The sequence below is a fragment of the Sphaerodactylus townsendi genome, linkage group LG08, assembly GCF_021028975.2.
Source record: "Sphaerodactylus townsendi isolate TG3544 linkage group LG08, MPM_Stown_v2.3, whole genome shotgun sequence".
In the NCBI taxonomy this organism is placed as follows: domain Eukaryota; kingdom Metazoa; phylum Chordata; class Lepidosauria; order Squamata; family Sphaerodactylidae; genus Sphaerodactylus; species Sphaerodactylus townsendi.
Genome location: NC_059432.1, coordinates 79,302,926 through 79,323,640, shown reverse-complemented (window position 1 = coordinate 79,323,640; position 20,715 = coordinate 79,302,926). Strand labels below are relative to the sequence as shown.

The 20,715-nt window shown below is 41.7% G+C and overlaps 1 protein-coding gene across 3 annotated transcripts in view; it reads right to left on the bottom strand.

Moving 5' to 3' along the window:
- Positions 1 to 2,528, bottom strand: part of ACSL3 (acyl-CoA synthetase long chain family member 3) — a 57,955-nt gene extending 55,427 nt beyond the window's left edge. For 2 of the 3 annotated variants that reach the window (XM_048505813.1, XM_048505812.1), the window contains exon 1: positions 2,447 to 2,528. The gene's annotated coding sequence lies outside the window, so the exon portion shown is untranslated. Of the gene's footprint in view, positions 1 to 2,307; positions 2,329 to 2,446 lie in introns of those variants that run through there. The other variant, XM_048505814.1, reaches the window with a different exon arrangement.
- Positions 2,529 to 20,715: the final 18,187 nt, after the last annotated feature.

The window sequence follows — 20,715 nt, the reverse complement described above, 5'->3', positions numbered from 1 at the left end:
TGGAAACTATCACCTTTGCTTACTTTATTTATTTATTTTTCCAACAAGTTGAGCTTTCATCAATACAGTAAACAGAATTTAAGTGTGCAAATACATTAAAATACCAGTAATAAAAGCTAAAAACTAAACGGTGCCAAGCAAGGGTGCCAAGCCCACTCATAAAGAAGGGAATGAGGTAATGAAATTGGGATATTCCAGTAATAAGGAGAGGGAGAGGGGAAGCCAGCAAGGTGGAAATTATCACTGCCCTCAGTCATAGACCTAGCAGAAGAACTCAGTCTTGCAAACCCTGCAGAACTCCACCAGGCCCCACAAGGCCTGGGTCTTACTTGAAAAGAGTTCCACCACACCTGGACTAGAGTGAAAAAGGCTCTGGACAAGGACAGTCAGATTGGTTTAGTGCCAGGGACCTGATGCAACTAGTTGTTTTCTGGACAACTAGCATTAATAGGCTTTTAAACCGCAGCATATTCAGAGGAAATTTCCAAATGAACAATATAAAGTTTTGTTGTCAAAAGCCCCTTTCTTTGGAATTCAAGGCCTCAGATGATGCAAAGTGCAGATTGTGCAAGGAAACTGACAAAAGTGTAGATGACATCCTCAGTTGCTGCATAAAGATCTCCCAGACTGAGTTCAAACAGAGGCACAATTCAGGGGCCAAGATGAGCCGCCAGAATTTACACCAGGATGGCTAAAAACTGGTGGGAACATCATCCAGAGAAAATGAGAAGGTCAAGATCTTGTGGGACTTTCAAGTCCAAAACAGACCAAGAGTTGGTGCATAACACCCTGGACCACACAGTGATTGAGGCAAAGAAAGTGACCCTCATCAATATGGCAATACCTGGTGACAGCAGGGTTGATGAAAAAGAATATCAGAATGTCACTAAATATCATGATTTGAAGACTGAGATTCAGCATCTATGGCACGAACCAGCTGAGGTCGTTCCAGTGGTAATTGGCACCCTGGGCCATTAAAAAACACTTAAAACACCCTTCAAATTGACAAAATCAACATCTGTCAGATTCAAAAGCAGCCCTGCCAGAATCCACAAAAATACTAGGTTGATATCTTATGTCTTTTGCATCCGGGTGGGGCTTGAATTGTAATGAAAGGCCAACAACCAGCTAAAGAACTGGTAGCTGTGATAGTAAGCAAAATTAAATAATGATGATGAACTGATTCTTAGTTCCACTTACTGGCGTCTGGTAGAAGCAGCACAGATTACAATCACTGCCTAAGCAAAGAAGACATATTTACCCTGTCCTTCTTGTACTGCCACCTTCTGGCTTCAATGCTGTGTAAGACCATCACAGTCTAAGGATCCTGTAGAAGTAACACCCACAAGTTCCTGCAAACTCTTCTTAAGTTTATTGGACCGCATCTGCATTTACTGCCTATGAGCTATTGACGCTCATCACTGTATATTGACAGATGTGCATACTCCTGAGTAAGTATGGTTTGTGTGAGAGTTGAACTCATTCAAATACAGAATACTTTAGTCAACCTTTTGTGCTAGGGAAAGCAAACACATACCGTATTCCTTCTGAGCATGTTTGCATTTAGTTGCAGACCTTTTGTTCACATTCAGCACCTCATTATATACTGAACTAGAATTCCCGTTTCTCAGTCAAGGTTCCCGCTGGTGATATGGCATGTATACAGAGCGTTACCACTCTGTATATGGAACTGAAAATCAAATTTACATTAATGAACATGACTACGACTACAGAACCAGTCTGGGTGTGTATTGCACCAGCGCTTCACACACATTCATGCAGCTTTGCCACTTTCATTCCTGGTTCTGTAACAGATCTGAATCTACATTAGAAGACAGGGTGGAGAATCCCCACCCTTTCACCGTCCTGTGACAAACAAGCAAGCGAAAGATCATCAAGGGGTAGATAGATGCAGGTTCACACTTGCCTACTGATTCCTGGATTAGTTTGGAGAGCGGTCCTAAACAGTTACAGCTTTTATAAACTAATTTACTTCAGCATACTTAGAAGGGGGCCATTCTGTTTAGGGCTGTCCTGTGAGAGACACCTAAAAGCGCCACCCTTAATCCAGCACAAGCCTGCTGACATGCTGGAGATCACATATTCAACATCGAACTGGTGCATGAGCGAATCGACCGACCCCAAGAAAAATAAAACTGCCTACGTGTACTTCAGGGTACGATTATTCAGGATCAATCAAGTCGAAACAAAATCACGCCGGCTGGACATCACAGCCCCGCTACTGCTTGCACCCACAGTGTGCAGCCACCCTCCCGCTCCCACGTGCAACCGAGATCTCTCCCCCACCTCAATTCCGGGCGGGTCTACGGGCTTGCCCCCCATCCAGAACCTGGAGGATCCCCTCCCAGCTTCCTTCCCTCCTACTCAGCCACCGCTCGGGTTCCCCCGCAGGCTTTCACCCCCCGGGGACCTCCGCCACACTCACCGCCACGGCCAGAGGGGAGCCAAGCCGGCGCGTGCGCCCAGAGACCTCGGCCTGGCGAAGCGCAGCCTTCACGTCATGCGGGCCAGCGCCGCGCAGCCAATAGCGGGCCCCGGTGGCTGGTGTCCCCCCCTCCCGTCCTGACCCCTCCCTCCCCGCTGTCCCCTCCCAGCTCGCGCTCCTCGCTTCCACCGCCTAGCATCCTCATTCCGTATGCAGGAGCGGCGCCTCCTCATTGGCCCGCGCCGAGTGGCGCGCGAGGGACTGGCCCTGCTACGTTCTAAACGGCTGTGACTGCGGGGAGGGCGGGGGGAGAGGAAGCGTGTGCGCGAGCTGTACAAGGGTTACTATCGGTCAGACGCCGGTCCGGGTCACAGGCGAAGGCGGAGGCTGTGGATCTCGCAAGAGACAGTGGGCGAGGGCTGCAGGGAGGAAATAACATGAAAGAAGCTCCGAGTGCTGATGGTAGAGAGGTAGATATCTTCGTACTTACATAAATCCAGCATCCTCATCAGCTCCCACTAACTATATGCTGCGCTGGGATTATTGCAGGGCTTTATTATTTTGGAAGTACATTCAAGCGCTGATGTGCTTCTCATTATGCAAATCAGTATGGCTGGCTGGTGACCCGCCGTCGTTTAACTCCAAAATCTCACCAGGTTATTATTTATTACGTAATAACATAATCCCAAATGCTATCTAAACCCTTTTGCATCCTGCTGGAAAAAGTTGAATGGAGCACGTAAAATCACACGTTGACGTTTTAACTCGTTTAGAAAACATAATTTTTCAAATAAGGAAGGGCATTTTCTCCCCCTCCCATATTCTTATTTATCACTTATTATTATCATTAATGTTACAATTTCTAATTCTGTCCCAAAGATTATTGTCATTAATGTTACAATTTCTAATTCTGTCCCAAAGAGTTATGCCATTCTAAACTTCTGGATGTGTAACTCAGTAGGATTTCAGCAGCCAAGCATATCCTTAAATGTACTGAACTAAAAATGAAGATTGCTGTTTTAAAAAGGAATTAACTTCTAGCAACAAGCAGGAAGCCCCACAATCTTTGCTTTCAATAGAATATGCTTTGTTCAAGAGTTGCATGCTTTTCACACAGCCAGACTTTACAAACTGCAGGGCAACTGTGCAGGTCCCATATAAGTTGCAAACATCTGGCAATAAGTACTAATAGATCTTCACAAGGCTCTGCAAGATGGTTTCATTAGATGCAGATCAATTGCATCAGTCTCATTGTCCCAGTCTGTTATGGAACACTGCGCAAATGGTCATGGAATAGGCAACTTCCTTTGCAAATATTTTTCCTACCTTTTCAGTTTTGCACTAAAGCCCCATATAAGCAACACAGGAAGCTGCTGCCTGTGGATATGAATTCATACTTGCCGCTCTGCTGCCTAGAGCAACTCCACATGGCAGGTTATTTGCCACAAGTCTTGCAACAGCACGTGGATTACAGGTGAATATCCTGAAACATGCCTGGAAGCCTAATAGAACTCCAGCTGTTCCAAGCACATATAAGTGAGTGTATAAAGATAAGCACCTATAATTTGTATTTATATGCTTCTGCTGAAATGGCAAGTGTATCAGCAGCAAACACAATCATCAGGTGAAGTGAGAGCCAGTCTCAGTATCCTTTACACATTTTGAAGGATTTGTAGAGGCTGTTTGTGGGTTTTCCAGGCTGTAGGTCGTTTTTGCTCCTAATGTTATGCCTGCATTTACATCTGGCATCTTCAGGGGCATGTCACACTAAGATATGTTTATGTAAAGATGCCTGCCATAGATGCGGGCGAAACATCAGGAGCAAAAATTACCAGACCATGGCCACACAGTCCAGAAAACCGACAACAGCTGGTTGTGGAAGTCTTCAATAGTACATTGATTTGTAGAGATTTTCTACAACTGATTTCATTTTAAGTTCTTCACTTTTTTGAGTCTAGCCTCTCTTTCATTCTGTGGCTGTTATACACTGAGGTAAGTATGTATGTGCTAGCACAAAATCTTAACACTTCCATTGCATCACACACCTTACAGTAACTATGCTCAAATTCTGTTGATGTGTAAACCTGTTAATAATGGAAGGCCTGATATATCTAGCGAAGATGCAACACTGAAAAAGCCTCACAAGGTCTTCAGAGATGCCTGGTCAGTTCTTCTTCAAGTTCATAAGAAAACACTGGATATTTTAGAACTGTGTTCTACCCGTTAATTTGTTAATAATGGTCTCCCTGATATATATTTCTACTTTTCACAATGTTGAAATTACAACTGACAAACAATACGAATATGTGAAGCTGTCTTACTTGGAGTCTGCCCATTTGTTCTTCTAGCAGGGGTCTGCAACCTGTGGCTCTCCAGATGTCCATGGACTACAATTCCCATCAGCCCCTGCCAGGCTGATGGGAATTGTAGTCCATGAACATCTGGAGAGCCACAGGTTGCAGACCCCTGCATAGATCATCATTGTCTATCACGATTGCCAGTAGCTCTTCATAGTATCAAGCCAAGAAAGGACTTTCCCACTACCTGAAATCCTTTACCTGGAGATAGCAGGCACTTGACCTGGGATCTTCTGCACGCAAATCATGTTTGAAATGTGACATTTTCCAAAAGGAGCAAGAAAGACTAGAATTCTCCTTTACTAGTCCACCAAGCAATACAGCCACAGGTAGAATTACCAGCCCTGGGTTTGGGGACTGGAGTTCTAGAATTACTGATCTCCAGACTACAGAGATTAGTTCCCCTGCAGAAAAAGGTAGCTTTAGAGCAGAGGTCGCTAGTACTTTTGAGCACCTATGGAATTCTGGCACCGCGTGATAGGCACAAACACAAAGTGGCTGCCACCACCCTCGTAATGGCTGCTGCAGCTTACATTTCCTTATTTTGTTTATTTTCTGCCACCCTGAGCCTGCAAGGGGAAAGGCAGCATAAAAGTTTAATAAAATAGATAAACCATTTGTTAGATAAATTTGTTAATTAAGTAGATAAAAGAAAGAAACCATTTGCCTTTCTGGAACGCAAGAAGGTGTATGATATAAATAAAACATTATGAAAACAACAATTCTAAAACCTATAAAAGAACTAGATTACATTCAGCCATCCAGTGAAGAGCCCTTTGCTGTAGTGGCAGCTGCTGCCAAAGTAAAGTGATCAGAAGCCATACCTGGTCTCACTCACTTTCTTACAACACTTGGCAGGTGGCAGGGAATTGTCAATGGGTACCCTGGCATTCACTGGCACCATGTTGGGGACCCCTGCTATAGAGAACAGACTGTATGGCAGGGGTGGGCAATTTTTTTTCCATGGGGCCGCATAAGAAACAGATAATATTGTGGAGGGCCAGTGGCTGTATAAGGCGCTGCAGCCCGGGAAGCCAAGGCAAGTCTGGCTTTTGAAAGCCTCATGAAGCGTAGAAGACGCCTCAGCTTCCCCTGGCAATATGGGGCTTCAGCTCACTATGCTTCTTTCCCGGCTTCTCGCGGGCGGGCTTTCAAAAGCGCCGCTTCCCTCAGTGCATAGGGCAGGCGCTGAAAACCTCGCGAGAAGCCGTGCAGCCAAGTAAAACCTGCCGGCTTCTTCGGGGCTTTCAAAGGCGCCTCGCTCCCCAGCACGGCAGGGGGGCCAGTCAGGGTCATCCGGCGGGCCAGATGTGGCCCTCGGGCCGTATAATGCCCAGGTCTGCTGTATGGTGTCACATCCCCACTGAGTCCCTGCTCATTTCTAATCTCCACCCTCCCTAAGCACTGTCCTCAGATCTCCAGGAATTTTCCAAGATTGAGCTGCCAACCCTGGATAAGCCTAGCAGGAACCATCAGACCTCCAGCAGTTTCTCTTTTCAGTTCCACTCAACACATGTTGCCTTAAATTCAGACATGTTTGTTACAGTGGATTATATATTACAAACTGTTGTGGGGAAAGGAAGAGACTGAATTGGCATAACAGTGAAGAACTACCATAGAAGTTCATGAGGCTTCTCAGAAGCTACACCAGAAATTTGTGAACTGAAGTCAAACAGTTGCATATTCCATGGAACAAGGAGATGTCATTGTTAAGATTTCAAAGACGCTTGGAGTCCCTGCTAGGTTCTTACTAAAGTTGTTTCTTATCGATAAGAATTGGTAAGATTTTGGCTGTGACAAAACAAGGCATGGTGGTAGCCTGCACTGTTTATTCTCAGAAATATCTCTAATCTCACGCCTTTTGTCTTGCATAGGTAGTGTGTGCTTAGTAAAAAAACAAATCAATTATTCTGAATAGTAGTTAAATAACCGTGTATACAACAATAAGGATTCAAGTCTGTGCTGCACAATAAGTGTTCAAAATTTTAAAATAGTGCCATCATAGGTACGTATAACAAATGGACTCATTTGGACATTAAATTCATTTATTCATCAGAAGAAAAATCCTTCCCTGTGTGTTTCTGTTTTTCCACCAATGTCCCTGACTTCTTCATGAATACCAAGAAGCTGACAGATTCAGAAAAACATGTATAGTTTCATGTGGCTGAGAGAATAAAGAAAGGCTACTACAGTGTCTTTTCTATCCTGGGAGCACATTGAACAGCAAAGTAGATGAAGTTCCTTTATCAGACTGACAGTCCCTCTCTAGGGTCCTGGGCAGACCAAGTCCAGGGTCTACTCTTGAGATCCTCTAAATAGACATGCCAAGGACTGAACTTAAGATCTTCTGTATGCAAAGAGGATATTTGTGAGGGCCATAACTCCTTGTGAGTCATGGCCCTTACCTAATACACAAAGGCACCATTTCAGACTTTTGGGAGAATGGATGGGATGGGTTTAAAGCAAAGTTTGAAGATTCATTCTTGAATTTATTCAAGATTTATCCAAGGGAGGAGAGATTTGAGGTTTGCTATTTTATTTTTTGTTTTAAACTAAAAATGTTTTCCTTTGCTTCAAACCTTGAGGAAAGGCAGGATGCAAACATCTTAAATAAATAAATAAATAAAGACGATCTTGCAAAAAACAACAGTTGATGGACATTAACTTTAGGTATTATTTTGGCTGTTCAATACCTGATATCAATACAGGTCAAACACTTCTTTGAGAGAGGAGGGAGTAAAGGGAATTTGCTCTTTCACCTGCATAGATCTAGTAGTACAAAGGTCCATTATATTGCTCCTAAAAAGAATTGCACCATTGTAACAACCATAACCAGAGATAAACGCGCTCTTGAAGAAAGATGTTGCAGCACCAACACACACACACACACATACACCGCCAAGTCCATTGTAAAAAGGATCCTGCCAAAGCTGAGATACTTCAGATTTTCCAAGCAGGACTGGAGCTAAAATGACTCTTTTGACACAATGTTTCTCCATTTGGGGGAAAGGGGATAGGAAGAGGCAACTAATGCAGAGGAAAAGCCAGCCAAAAGGTTTGGTAATGTGTAATAGATAGGGAAAAGATCAGCAGACAGGGTAAAGTCTACAGAGAGCATAAAATGAGCAGACACAGCAAAGTCAATAGATTAAGTAACACTTGCCAGGCAGTTCTGAGCTGGTGTTATCTATTGCCCTTTTGTCAGTGGTCTGTTTGTAAGGCACTGTTTTGTTATCTGTAATTACAAAGAACAAATCCTGGCGTGATCAGAGAAGAGTTCTCTGACAATCACCTGACCAAGCTGGGACAGGAAGAGGCAGTAATGGGATGTTGGGATAAAGAGGAGATACACCAAGGTGACTTAACAGTGCCCTCCAAAGCAGGTCTACTCAGAAACCCACCCTCCTATTTAGTGGGGCTTACTTCCAGGAAAGCATTCTAAGGATTGCCCGGTTCATTACTTTTGGAAATCTTGGGATTGACAGGACACAGTTTTCAAAAGTAAATATGTTGCCGAAAAAGGAAGAAACTGGACAATTCTAGCCATGGGCAGGATGTGGGTAAGGGAAGATGATGGACGGATGAATGGGCAGACAGACAGGCATATGCATATGTGATCACATTCTTAGATGTTTAAAAAATTGCAATGACATAAGATTATTCCTTTAAAAAAGGTTTTTAAATAAAAAAGTGGTTCTGTGTCACACCAAAATTAGGGGCTTACCAGATGAGCTATTTTTTTGTGGGACCTCCTCTTCCATTATCTCCCCCTCCTATAGTGTTGCACTCTGCCACGGACAATCTCTTGGTGATCCCTGGCCCAAAGACCATCCAGTTGTCCTCAGCCAGGGCCACAGCTTTTTTGCCTGTGACCCCTGCCTGGTGGAACTGTTTGTCCAAAGAGATGCAGGCCCTACTGGAGAAGGTTGCCAACATCCAGGTGATGGCTGGAGGTCTCCTGCTATTGCAACCAATCTCCAGGCAACAAAGATCCATTCCCCTGGAGAAAATGACCTGGAGGATGGACTGTATAGTATACATGACTGAAATCCCTCCCCTCCTCAAACCGCTTTGGCAGGTGGAAGGTGAAATATAAATCCAATTATTGTAGTTGCTGTAATTTTAAAATAAAGCAACCAAAGACAAATTTGTAGGGAGGAATACCACACTTTCCCCCCAACCTGCTGTTCTTAGACTGAAGTCTTGAACAAAGGGGGGGGAATGCCAAGGACACCTTGATAATCAACAAATTTAATGATTAAAAATTTTACTGTGGTACAAAGTTTCTTAAGTCAGAGTCCATTTGATGAGATGATGCAGAATAATGTGGCTCACTCCCTTGGAATTTTGTCCTACTGTGGGAAGCCTCCTTGCTCTTCACTTCACCTTCAGACCTCTCACCAATATTTTTAATTTTTGAAAAGTAAGAACAATTTCTAAAAGCCCAATCCAAATGGAGGGGGGAGCTCAGTGGTGGCTTGGGACAGTGCAGGGAAGGCACCACCATGCCACCTCCAATGGAGGTCTTGGTGGCACAGAAAGCAGCGGAGGTTTTTTTAAAAAAAATCCCTCGCTGCAACCCAGACAACTCCAATAAGGAAACAGACTTACACCATGTGTGATCATGGTGTAAGAGAGGCTTCCACCAACAAAAGGCAAGAAGAAATAAAGGGCTGTAACTTCCATTAGTCTTTCTCCAAATGCTTTGTCCAAATGCTTGGGGCCAGACACCTCTGCAGGATGTCTGGAGGTGTATTTGTTCCACAGACATCCAGAAGGGAATGTCGGTGCTAACTGTTCTCTAATTGTTGAAGTTAGAGTTACTTCTGTTCTTTTCAGAAATCTGTAACCATTAGGCATGATAACTATTTCCTCTATGTGTTCTCATAGCTTAATCTCTAGCAATAAACTCTTTTTCTGTTTAAGAAAGCATACTGTGATTCAGCTTCTCATATATACCTTAGATCGCTTACTCTTGCGCACATGCTTGCTCATGAGACAGGCTGAATTAACTGGAAAGTTTTGCCCTTTTGCTCACTTAAAGGCAACCATTACCTGGGTTCCCAAACCACTGGTAGTGTCAGAGTCTGGGTTTTTAACTTGGGGTGGTGGCACAATGAAGAGGAACATGCTTTGCATGCACACAAACATGCAACACAGATGTAAGCACACACAAGGTGGGCTTATGGCAATATGTTGTTCTATCTCTCTGTGCTGTCTATATTCCATCTCCATTCAGGTCTGTGTATTGTGCTGGTGCTTTAAAAACATAATTCTGAAATAGGATAAACAATCATTATGCTGCATTTACTCATTCTATTTAACATGATTGCAGCCCTTCTTTCACTGTTGGTGTGTATGTGTGAAAACAAGTAAATTTTCAATGCGCTTTTGCATTGTTGTGATTGGTTGAAGGCCAGCATGAAAGTTGATTTACAAACACACGTCAACATTTCTGTCCTTTGGTGGTGGTCAAAAGTGCCAACAAATCGTAGCCCACTTATCATTCCAGGCAAGAGGTGGTTCGCCATTACCTGCCTCTTCATAACTGTCCTGGACTTCCTCGATGGTCTCCCATAGAAATACAGTCCAGGACTGACTCTGTTTAGCTTCTGTGATCTGGTGAACTCTGGTTAGCCTGCATTATCCAGGTTGGGGCTTTACAATACACATATTATTTTGGTCCTAAAAATTTTCTGATAGGTATTAGTCAACCTCGCTAATTGTACTCTATTTCTTTACTCTTTCTTACAATGACTCATCTATAATACTATGTATCTGATTTGATGTAATTGAAATTGACTGATTCCGAGTAAGACAGGTATTAAATTATGCTGTTCATTTTAACTAGGAATCTTTTACCTACTGGGATTTGAATATGAAACACAATGGTGGGCAGATATTGTGAATCATTATGCCAACTCCTATCCATGGGCTGGATTCAGATTAAATTTGCCAATGGCAGAATAGAATTTTCCTCCCTTTTACCTTCTACTGCATCCCACTGATCTCCACAAAATGTTGTTCCTAGCAGTTAGTATGTCCTGAGGAATGACATAACGGGAAAGGGGAATTGGGAGAAATTTCCAGTTCAATGCGGATACAACCCTATGGGTTAGGTACAGCAGTAGTGTTCCACTGATGAAAGGAGGGAGATCACCCTTCCTTCCCTCAGGCCCTTAGTCCATTCTTCATTCAGTTACTTTTTAACATTTATGTTACTAAAGCCTTTACGTCCTGCCTTTTCCCATGGCTCAAGGCAGCTTAATTAGATACATAATTAAAGTATATAATAACAAAATGCCAAACATGTGGATCTCTGACCCCTGGCAGCAGCATTTTGGTGAGTATTTTAGGCTACAGCAGGGCAGAGAAAGAGAGAAAGTTCTGTTCTGCTGAAGGAAATCCCTTCAGTTAACCATGGATTCAACCCCATGTATGGTACGTCACACGAGATTTGTGTTTGACTGAGCAGAGTATGTTAAGTGGATCACCACAAAAAAGGAGAAACACCCAAACAAACAAAAAATAAGAAAAACCAAAAAATGTTGAGAACCCACAAAAACAGAAAAAGTATGATGCAATATATGATAAAAATTCAACTACATGCACAGTCCACATAATATTTTTCCAAGATATTTGGTTCTACCAAGATAATATCTGATCAGTGATGGTAGAAAGAATATATATGCCAATATGAAGGAAGTGCCCTGCATTTAAGATTCTACCTAAAGGGCGGGGGGAGGGGTGTTTTGCTTTTCTATTTGTATTCTGTGGCAGCTGATGAAGGTGTGTTGGTAATATGTTTGACTGGCAACACAAGGGTGATGGGAATGGAACTTCATTTTGGAACCACAGCCTTGAACCAAGCTGACTGTCATTCCTCCACTTTTCAGGGCAGAAGCAAAATCTCTGTGCCCAGATCTGGACATTGATCCTAAAGCTGCTATGATAAACTGAGCCAGCACAATAGAACTGAAAATGCACAGAAACTTTGCTCTGTGAGAAATCTCTGTCCAAACTTTGTATCATGGGAACATACTGTAAACAAAACAGCCAGCATGAACTCCCCCCCCCCCCCCCCCCCGCACCTCCTGCCCTTTAAAATGGGATCGTACAGATCAAAGTACACCTGACACTTCACTTGTGGGAATGTTTTGCCCATGTTTTTAATCCAAAGCCGTTATGGGTAGCTGCAATCATAGTTTGTTCAGGGGGAGGAGGTGATGATCTTTTCCCTTGCAGGTGGCTTTTCTTGTCAAAATTGCTCCCTCTTTTTTGCCCAGCAAGAAAAAAAGTATATATTCTCTAGAATTTCCTCCACAGGGCAAAAAACATATTAGAAGGGAAAATTTTATATGAAAAAATTGTCCTCTAGAAAAAAAATGTAATCATTCTTCCACAGTTTGAACTTCTACTCAAGACTGTAAAGCACCACAACTACTTTGGATACACAAACAGATGTCGAAGAAAACATTCATATGACTGAGCATCACATGTGGTTTAATCCCCTTTATAAATCACATCTTTTTAGAAAGAGAATCTGTAGCATACAATCCTACTTTCTTACAAACTGCACTGCTGCATAATTTAGAACACTCAATGCCACACAGTTATAATTACTGCTGCCACAGGATATAATTTGTCACATAGTTAAAACCAACTTGAGGTTAGCTTCACAGAAAATGCCAAAGGGCAGATTTCATGACATTCATCTGGCAACTATAGAAAGCCTGTTGAGAACATTGGTCATCACTGCATGTTTTCCCTCATGTTCCTTCTTGGAGTGAGGTAATGATCACTGCTACAAGAGACAGAACCTTTACTGATATTATACCCATCCCTGCAATGCCCTCCTGATAGCAGACCATATGTCTCCTTTCCTAATCTTTTGGTGGTAGCTGAAAATATGTTTATTTGGTGAAGTATTCAAAGACTATCAGTTGCCGTTAGCCATCATGGCTAAATTATGCATTCAGAGACAGTATTGCCAGGGAATACCAGTTTTGGGTCTACAGCTAGGGATGTTGTTGCCTTTTGCCCTAAGTGCAGTGTCCCTAGGAGCCATTGGCTGGTCACTGTGAGAAAAGAACATGCTGGAGTTGATGAACTATTGGTTTGATTCAGGCTTTATCAAGATAGCATCAGTTGGTGAGTAATCCTGAGAGTGATCAGCCTAGTTTTTCACCTACAACTATCCACCATCCAGTAGCTACTTTAAATCTATGCTGTATAACTATTCATCACTAAATCATCCTATTTACTAGGTGGAAGAGCAAGATGGATGGAGAAGAGGAGACAAGTTGGATGGAGAAGAGCAGACAATATAACAAGCATATGATTGTGGGACCTCTCCTGTAGTGTAGACATTAGTGTTCCACAGGAGAGATTATTTAATTTGTTTCTTCACTTCATTTATACCCTGCCTTTCTTCCTAGTGGGGACCCAGAATGACTTACATTGTTCTCTCCATTTAATGTTCATAACAAGGTTGTGTGGTAGGTTAGGCTGAGTGTGTATGATCAGTCCAAGATCACCCAATTTATTTAAACTTCACATTTTCCATTGGTAGAAAAATCTTCCAAAAACAGGGTTTTAAAAAAGTATGCTAATAAATCTTGAGTTATATATAAATATGGCTTATCCTGGTATAAAATTTGGCAACTGTACAGTAAGAACTGGAGTTATAATTATATTCCATTAGTTGAAAAAAAATATGTGCACACAGTGATCCCTAATGTGGCAGAAAGCCAACTGTGTATTACTGTGAGACATTTCTACCAAAGGTACTGATTGTGCCACAGTAATTTCCACTACCACAAAATAATATTGAAGGTGCGACAGATATAATCCCTAAATCATCTAACAGGAAAAAAAAGAACTGTGGGTGGTGCTATGTTGACTGTGCCTGTTTAGACTGATTGGCGGAAGCTAGTTAAGGTAACTATGTTATGCAGCACAATGAAGAAGAATGAGTAGGAGAGGATAGAATTCAGTGTGAAAGAGGAACATAGGGATGGGGATAATAGGGATGAGACTGGGCTGCTGTTACAGGTGCAATGCCATGTGGGATTTAGAGTGTTGGACTAGGATCTGGGATCCAATCCTTACTCTGAGTAGGATTGCCAGCAACCAGGTGGGAGCTGGGGATCTCCCTGAATTACAGTTCTTCTCCAGACTACAGAGATCAGTTTCCCTGGAGAAAATGGATGCGACTGAGAGTTGTTGGCATTTGCAAGTGTCTGCCACACTCAGTCATAAAAGGGTTAACTGGGGTGCTGTGTGGTTTCCGGGCTGTATGGCCGTGTTTTAGCAGCATTCTCTCATGACATTTTGCCTGCATCTGTGGCTGGCATCTTCAGAGGTTCTGATAGTAGGAAAGGAAAGCAAGTGGAGTATATATACCTGTGAGTAAAGGTCAATAGGTGAGGGCATCTGAATAGGAGTGGCTTGGCAAGCGAGTAACAATGAAGTGTAGCATGTGAATAACAATGGAGATAGCAAGGTCAATAAATGAGGGCATCAGAATAGAAGTAGTCTGGCCTTTGTTCCCTTTGATTGTTTATTAAAAGGGTTAACTGTTTGTATGTAAACAGGATGCTGAGGTGATATTGTAATAAGATATTGTAACGAGATGACCTATTGATTACCTATTGGTCAGTCAGGTAGCCATTTCTTGCATATTAGTGAGCATGTACATCAGAACCTATAAAGTTAACTTATTTTCTTTGTTTCAGACGAATAGGACAGAAGAACAGGACAGAAGAACACATGGACAGATAGGAGAACATGTGAGAATAAAGCAAGATGTAGTCTTAAATGTATAGTTAGTACTGTAAATATGTAACAGAGGAGTACAGCATTTATTTGTTTTTATCTCATGCAACCCTCCCTTTTAAGTTAATAAACTTTTTATATAAAGCAACTCAAAGTATATCTGGCTCTCTTCTTTCCTACTGGAGGCTGCTTCTGTATCTCTGCTAATTAAGTGCCTCTTTTTCAATCGAATTGCTTGTCCTCCCCAGGATTCACCCCAAAATATTCAGGTGTTTCCCAACCTGGATCTAGCAACCCTACCCCCCCAACCATTCCAGTGGCTGGAGGGGACTTGCCAACCCTAGCACTGAATAATCTTGGTACAGTCGCTCTCAATCTAACAAATTCAGGTTTTTTGTGAGAATAAAATGGGGAAGGACGAACACACATGAATACATGATGTTGCCTTATTTTGAGTCGGACATTTGACTTCTCAAAGTCAGTATTCTCTGCTTTGACTAGCAGCAGTTCTCAAGAGTGATAGTAGAGGTCTTTTGTATTACTTACTATGTAAGGCTTTTAACCAGAGATGCCAGGGCCTCTAACTGGAGCCTTCTGCATGCAATGCAGATATTCTACCTCTGAGCCAGGGACCCACCCTGAACCATAGCCCCTTTACAACATTGTATGTTACCCTGAGCTTCTTGGGGGAAGGGTGACAAAAATGTACTGAACAGGTACATTCTCACAATACTAGAACTAGGGGGCATTCATTGAAAATGCTGGGTGGAAGAATTAGGACTAATAAAAGGAAACACTTCTTCACGCAACGTGTGATTGGTATTTGGAATATGCTGCCACAGGAGATGGTGATGGCCACTAACCTGGATAGCTTTAAAAGGGGCTTGGACAGATTTATGGAGGAGAAGTCGATTTCTGGCTACCAATCTTGATCCTCTTTGATCTGAGATTGCAAATGCCTTAACAGTCCAGGTGCTCGGGAGCAACAGCCACAGAAGGCCATTGCTTTCACATCCTGCATGTGAGCTCCCAAAGGCACCTGGTGGGCCACTGCGAGTAGCAGAGAGCTGGACTAGATGGACTCTGGTCTGATCCAGCTGGCTTGTTCTTGTGTTCTTATGTAGGTACATCATAATCACAGCAATTAAATGTTTATTTATCATCAGTGGCATGTGAAACATTGCCCCAAACATTGCCCCAAACAGATGCTGTTTCTGTAAATACTTCTAGATCCAAGCCATTGACAGTGCTAGCTCCAGGTTTTAAAGACTCTTGAGTTAGAAGCCGTTCTCACTAAGTTCTCACATGCACATACACACTTCCTCCTAGAGTGAGGAACATAATATAACTTTTTCATGCTCCTTTAAGTCTCATTGAAGACAGCAAAAGGAATATAAATGGGCTGTGCTTCATTCCCTCCAGGAGCCTTTCCTGGGCGATCGCTCAAGAATTATGAAGGCCTCCCAGGGCAATCTTCCATTACTGGGAGGCCAAGCCCATCTGATCAATGATGGGCCCTTTGCTGGATTATGGCCCACTTTGCCCTACTGTGCTAGATCAAGAGGTCTTCAGTTGTTAGAATCTCAGTAAACAGGTGCCAGTGGCCTAATGGAAATTAAAATCAAATATTCAGGTCTTTAATTTTTATGTCACTGTGCATTTTGCAACTTGTTTTACCAATACTTATCTTTAGCAAGGACAGAAAATTTCTTCCACCACTTTGGGTTAAAGCATTCAAACTATTTCAGTATGAAACACGCTGCCTCTTCCTTCCTTAATTTCCCTGTCATTATTACAGGAGTTGCAGAATAGTTCATCATAGCCCAGAGCATATTCCCGGAACAGCATAATAAAGGGCATGTCTGAATATGCCCGTATTTCTATAGTGAAAGTTCTGGTATTGCTGTTTTCCTGAATACAGCCAGGTGATATCACCAACTGCAAAAACAGAAACCATGTGGTCAACTGTGTGATTATGTAATAATTCTTTTCTTACTGAACTGCTCCATATGCTGTTTGCAGAGGGATGGGTTTCACATTTAATTTAAAAAAGCTTTGTGTGTTTCATTTATACTAGCAAAACGCCCATGACACGGAAGTCCACTCATCTGTTGCAAAGTTTCTCTGCATGCTTGTTTTACATTATTCCCCTGCCCCATGAGATTAGGAAACTATGCTAAACCTCAGCATAGTTTGTAATGGCACACAGTGAACTATTAAATTACTTTGCAGTTGACAAACTAGTTATTCTAAAACTGACCAGATTATGGAAAATGTATCCTTAGTAATGGAAAGAAAGCTATAATGGAAAGAAAGCTAAGATCTCCCCACCCTGGCTTGGAGCGCTGAGCCATCATGCGGGTACAGCTCTTGCTAATTAGTTATTTATACGTGGAACCAAAAAAAATCAACTAAAGACCTAAAACACTACATTTCTCACTGAACCTCAAATCCCTAATTATACTAACATTCAAACAATATTGGTTAATACAATTTCCCACTTTACCATTTCTCATGGTGCCATATTCTTTCTGTTAGGAGAAATGTGAGCATTAAAATCATTATTAAAAATAAACCAGACTGAATTGAACACTGTTTTTTTTTAAATTATTATTGGCCTGCAGTTCATCAGCTTCTTACTCCAGTGTGGTCTAGTGGTTAAGAGGGTGAACTCTAATCTGGAGAACAAGGTTTAATTGCCCACTCCTACACATAAAACCTGCTGAGTGACCTTGGGCTATTTATAGTTTTCTCAGAACTCTCTCAGCACCACCTACCTCACAAGGTGTGAGGAGGGGAAGGGAAAAAGATTGTAAGTCATTTTGAGACTCCCTCCTAGTAGAGCATCCACTTGACATGCAGAAAGTCCCAGTTTCAGTCCCTGACATCTCCAGCCAAAAGGACCAAGCAGTAGGGAATTCAAAAGACCTCTGTCCAAGAACCTGAAGGGCCGCTGCCAATCTGAGTAGACAATACTGACTTTGGCCCCTTCCACACATGCAGAATAATGCACTTTCAGGGCACTTTGAAGCTGGATTTTACCGTGTAGAATAGCAAAATCCACTTTTTAAAAACAATTGTGAAAGTAGATTGAACGTGCGCTATTCTGCAAGTGCGGAAGGGGTCTGATTCAGTATAAAGCAGTTTCATATGTTCATGCTAAAAGTTGTTGAATAACAATGAACAATCACTTTAAAATAATGAATGGGAATATCTTTTGATCAAACCTGATTTGAATTTGTCTGTAAAACTGATTTTTAATCAGTGTATAACATGTAAGAATGCTGTGTTTTACTTATGCTGCTGGTCTCTTACTGATGAGTCTAAAATACCACAGAGACAATATTAAAATTATTCTTGAATGTATGAATGGGGCATGCTGGAAGTACATTTGTACTTTTCATAAGTCAAATCTGATCTCACAGGGTTGGATCCTGTGTGCCACTAGCAGAAGGTGCTGATGAAGGAAAAGTTTTCCTACCATCACTTTCTCTAAGAAGTTGCCTGTAAGCATTGAAAAAAGAGATTTGGGTGTTTTGGGGGGCAGGAAGAAGCTTGCGTGCACTAAAAAACCATGCAAAAGAGAAAACTGCAGTAAGGAGGAGGAAGTGGTTGAACTTACCCCACTCTTGTGTAAGTGCAGCCTCCAATGCTAGCAGAAGGCTTCTTATGATGTGAGAAAGAAGGAATCGGATCTTACTCTTTCCCCCTGACATTTTGGTGCATGTCTTAAAACTTTGGATCACACAGCCATGGTGTTTGAGCTGCAGTTAAGAACCATTTCTAATGTTTTGTAATATGATTTATTTTCAGAAGACAGGAGAAGTGTTGGATCTTGCAGCAGGTGGGAATGGGGATAGAATTCAGAAACTTTTATTTTAGGTGCCAAGTCACAGCTAACTTATGGCAACCCCTGATGGGGTTTTCAAGACAAGAGAAGTTTGGAAGTAGTTTTCCACTGCCTACTTCCATGTCATAATTCTGCTATTCCTTGAAGATCTCCTAACCAAATACTAGCCACAGTCAGAGCTCAGAGAATGTGACTGGCCCATGGTGACCTAGCAAGCTTTCAGGGGGTGAGAGGCGATTTGAACCTGGGTTATCCAGGTCCAAGTTCGACACCTTAACCTCTACATCACATTGGCTCTCAGAAACATATAGCAGTTATAAATTACACACAGAAGTAGGGTTTTTTTAAAACCACATATGAATACTATTAGTCCATGCAACTTTAGAAACAGCTGTATGCTCTCTTAGGGAACAGCTGTCTGCTTCTTCTCCCAGACTATCAGCCCACTGAGCCTTTTCATTTCATTGGTTAAAGACATTCAGTACACAATCTTTATTCTACTCAGTGTTTGTGAATGGTTATACAGAAGAATGCTAACAGCAAATATGGTACAAATTTTTGCCATAACAGATAATGGCAAAAATATAGAACATGTTTTGCTAGAATTCCTACAATATTATACTGGTACTCTAAAAGGGCAATTCTAAACATCCCATCTATTCAGTGGGGCTTACTCCCAGCAAAGAGTTCATAGTATTTCAGCCAAAACTGACAGTGAACATGCATGAGATGTTTCCCCAGAACTCTGCGAAATTTCTTAAGCTCTGACTGTTCCTGGTAACTTTCATCTGTTACAAGCAGTTCCTCTTTCTACTGTGAACAGAGAATCAAAGAAAGTAATGGTGGTTCTAAGAGAGAGAAAATCATTAGGTGAAGCCCATGCAGATGTTCATATTGCATAGTAATAAAAAGTAAGAAGAATGTGCATAATTAAATCTTCATTTGAAGATTTACCTGGAAAGATTGTGTAAACACAGAGTAGTTCTTCTGTGTTGTATACTGTATGAGCCAATCTCATTGTGTATGAGTGCATGTGTGTGTGTGAGTGAGGGAGGGAGGGAGTGGGAGAGAATTTAAACACTTTTGTTTTAGAAAAATGTGCTTTTAATTTGGTTTTTAGATTCGTTTGGGAGTTAATTTTTTTTTAGATTGGTTTGTTTTTCGTAAGTGTTCTCATCCTGAATTTTGGTTCTCTTCATAATAGCATGGTCACAACCATGATATGCCTAAGGTCTGAGATTGTCAGGAGGATATGTTCACAAGGTTCTTTGGAGTTAGATGTGGTATATTTTTTAAAAAAATCAGAAAAAGGCCTCTCAGTGGTACTTACATAGAATGGACTTGTGTTTACTTCTGAGACAAAGTTCTGTGAGAGTTCATAAGCAAACAGTGCAATTTATCTTGTGAATTTAAGTATGGTTTTTTCCCTATTAACTGTAAATGAATGCTCTGGGGATCAAATGGCCTCATTCTGTAATGCTTGGGAAACTTGCAAGAACTTGGCCCATTCTTTCTACAGTACAACCAATTAATTTACTATTTATAAAATACTTCTTTCAACATCACATATATTTGGATTAAATCAGCATGAAGTGGAATGCGCTAAGTTTTAGGTTCAGGAGGCACAAGCTCATCAGATGGAAAGCAGAGTCAGGAAGGGTTGATTTCGCAAACAGGAAATATCTGAATCTGTTAATCTGCTATTATCAGTTATTATCTGTTTTGCCCATAGAATCTAATGCGCTTCTTCTCTCCTGGTGGAAATTTAATCTTCATTTTCATTCTTATACCTCAGCATACTGCTTTTATATACTCATTAAATCATAATATAAAGAACGCATAGCAGTTCCAAGTGCTCAATGTTGCTAAATATCTTATGCAATTTAATTACTGTGTCTGACTAATCCTACATAATGCAGATTAACACTGTCAAATAGTGCTTCGATCAGCCTGCCATCAGTCTGCTCTATTAAATCAGGCATTCTTCTATCACAGCAGTTGTCCTACATGGTTGATCATACTGCAACAGAATCACCTATAGGAGTTACAGAAACTGTGATCCCAGCCAGGTTAAGAATAGAAAAATGTGTGTGCAAATTTTCATGGGACATGGCATAGTAGAAAATAGCCAAAAGCAATCCTCATATATCTCTAATGATCAAATGCAAGATGCAGTAATTACCCCAAAATTCTTCTAAATATTGCTAGAATTAAAATCGGGTGCAGCAGGCAAGAACAACTTGCAAATTTAATCAGAACCTCAAGGGGAATAAAACAAGGCCCCT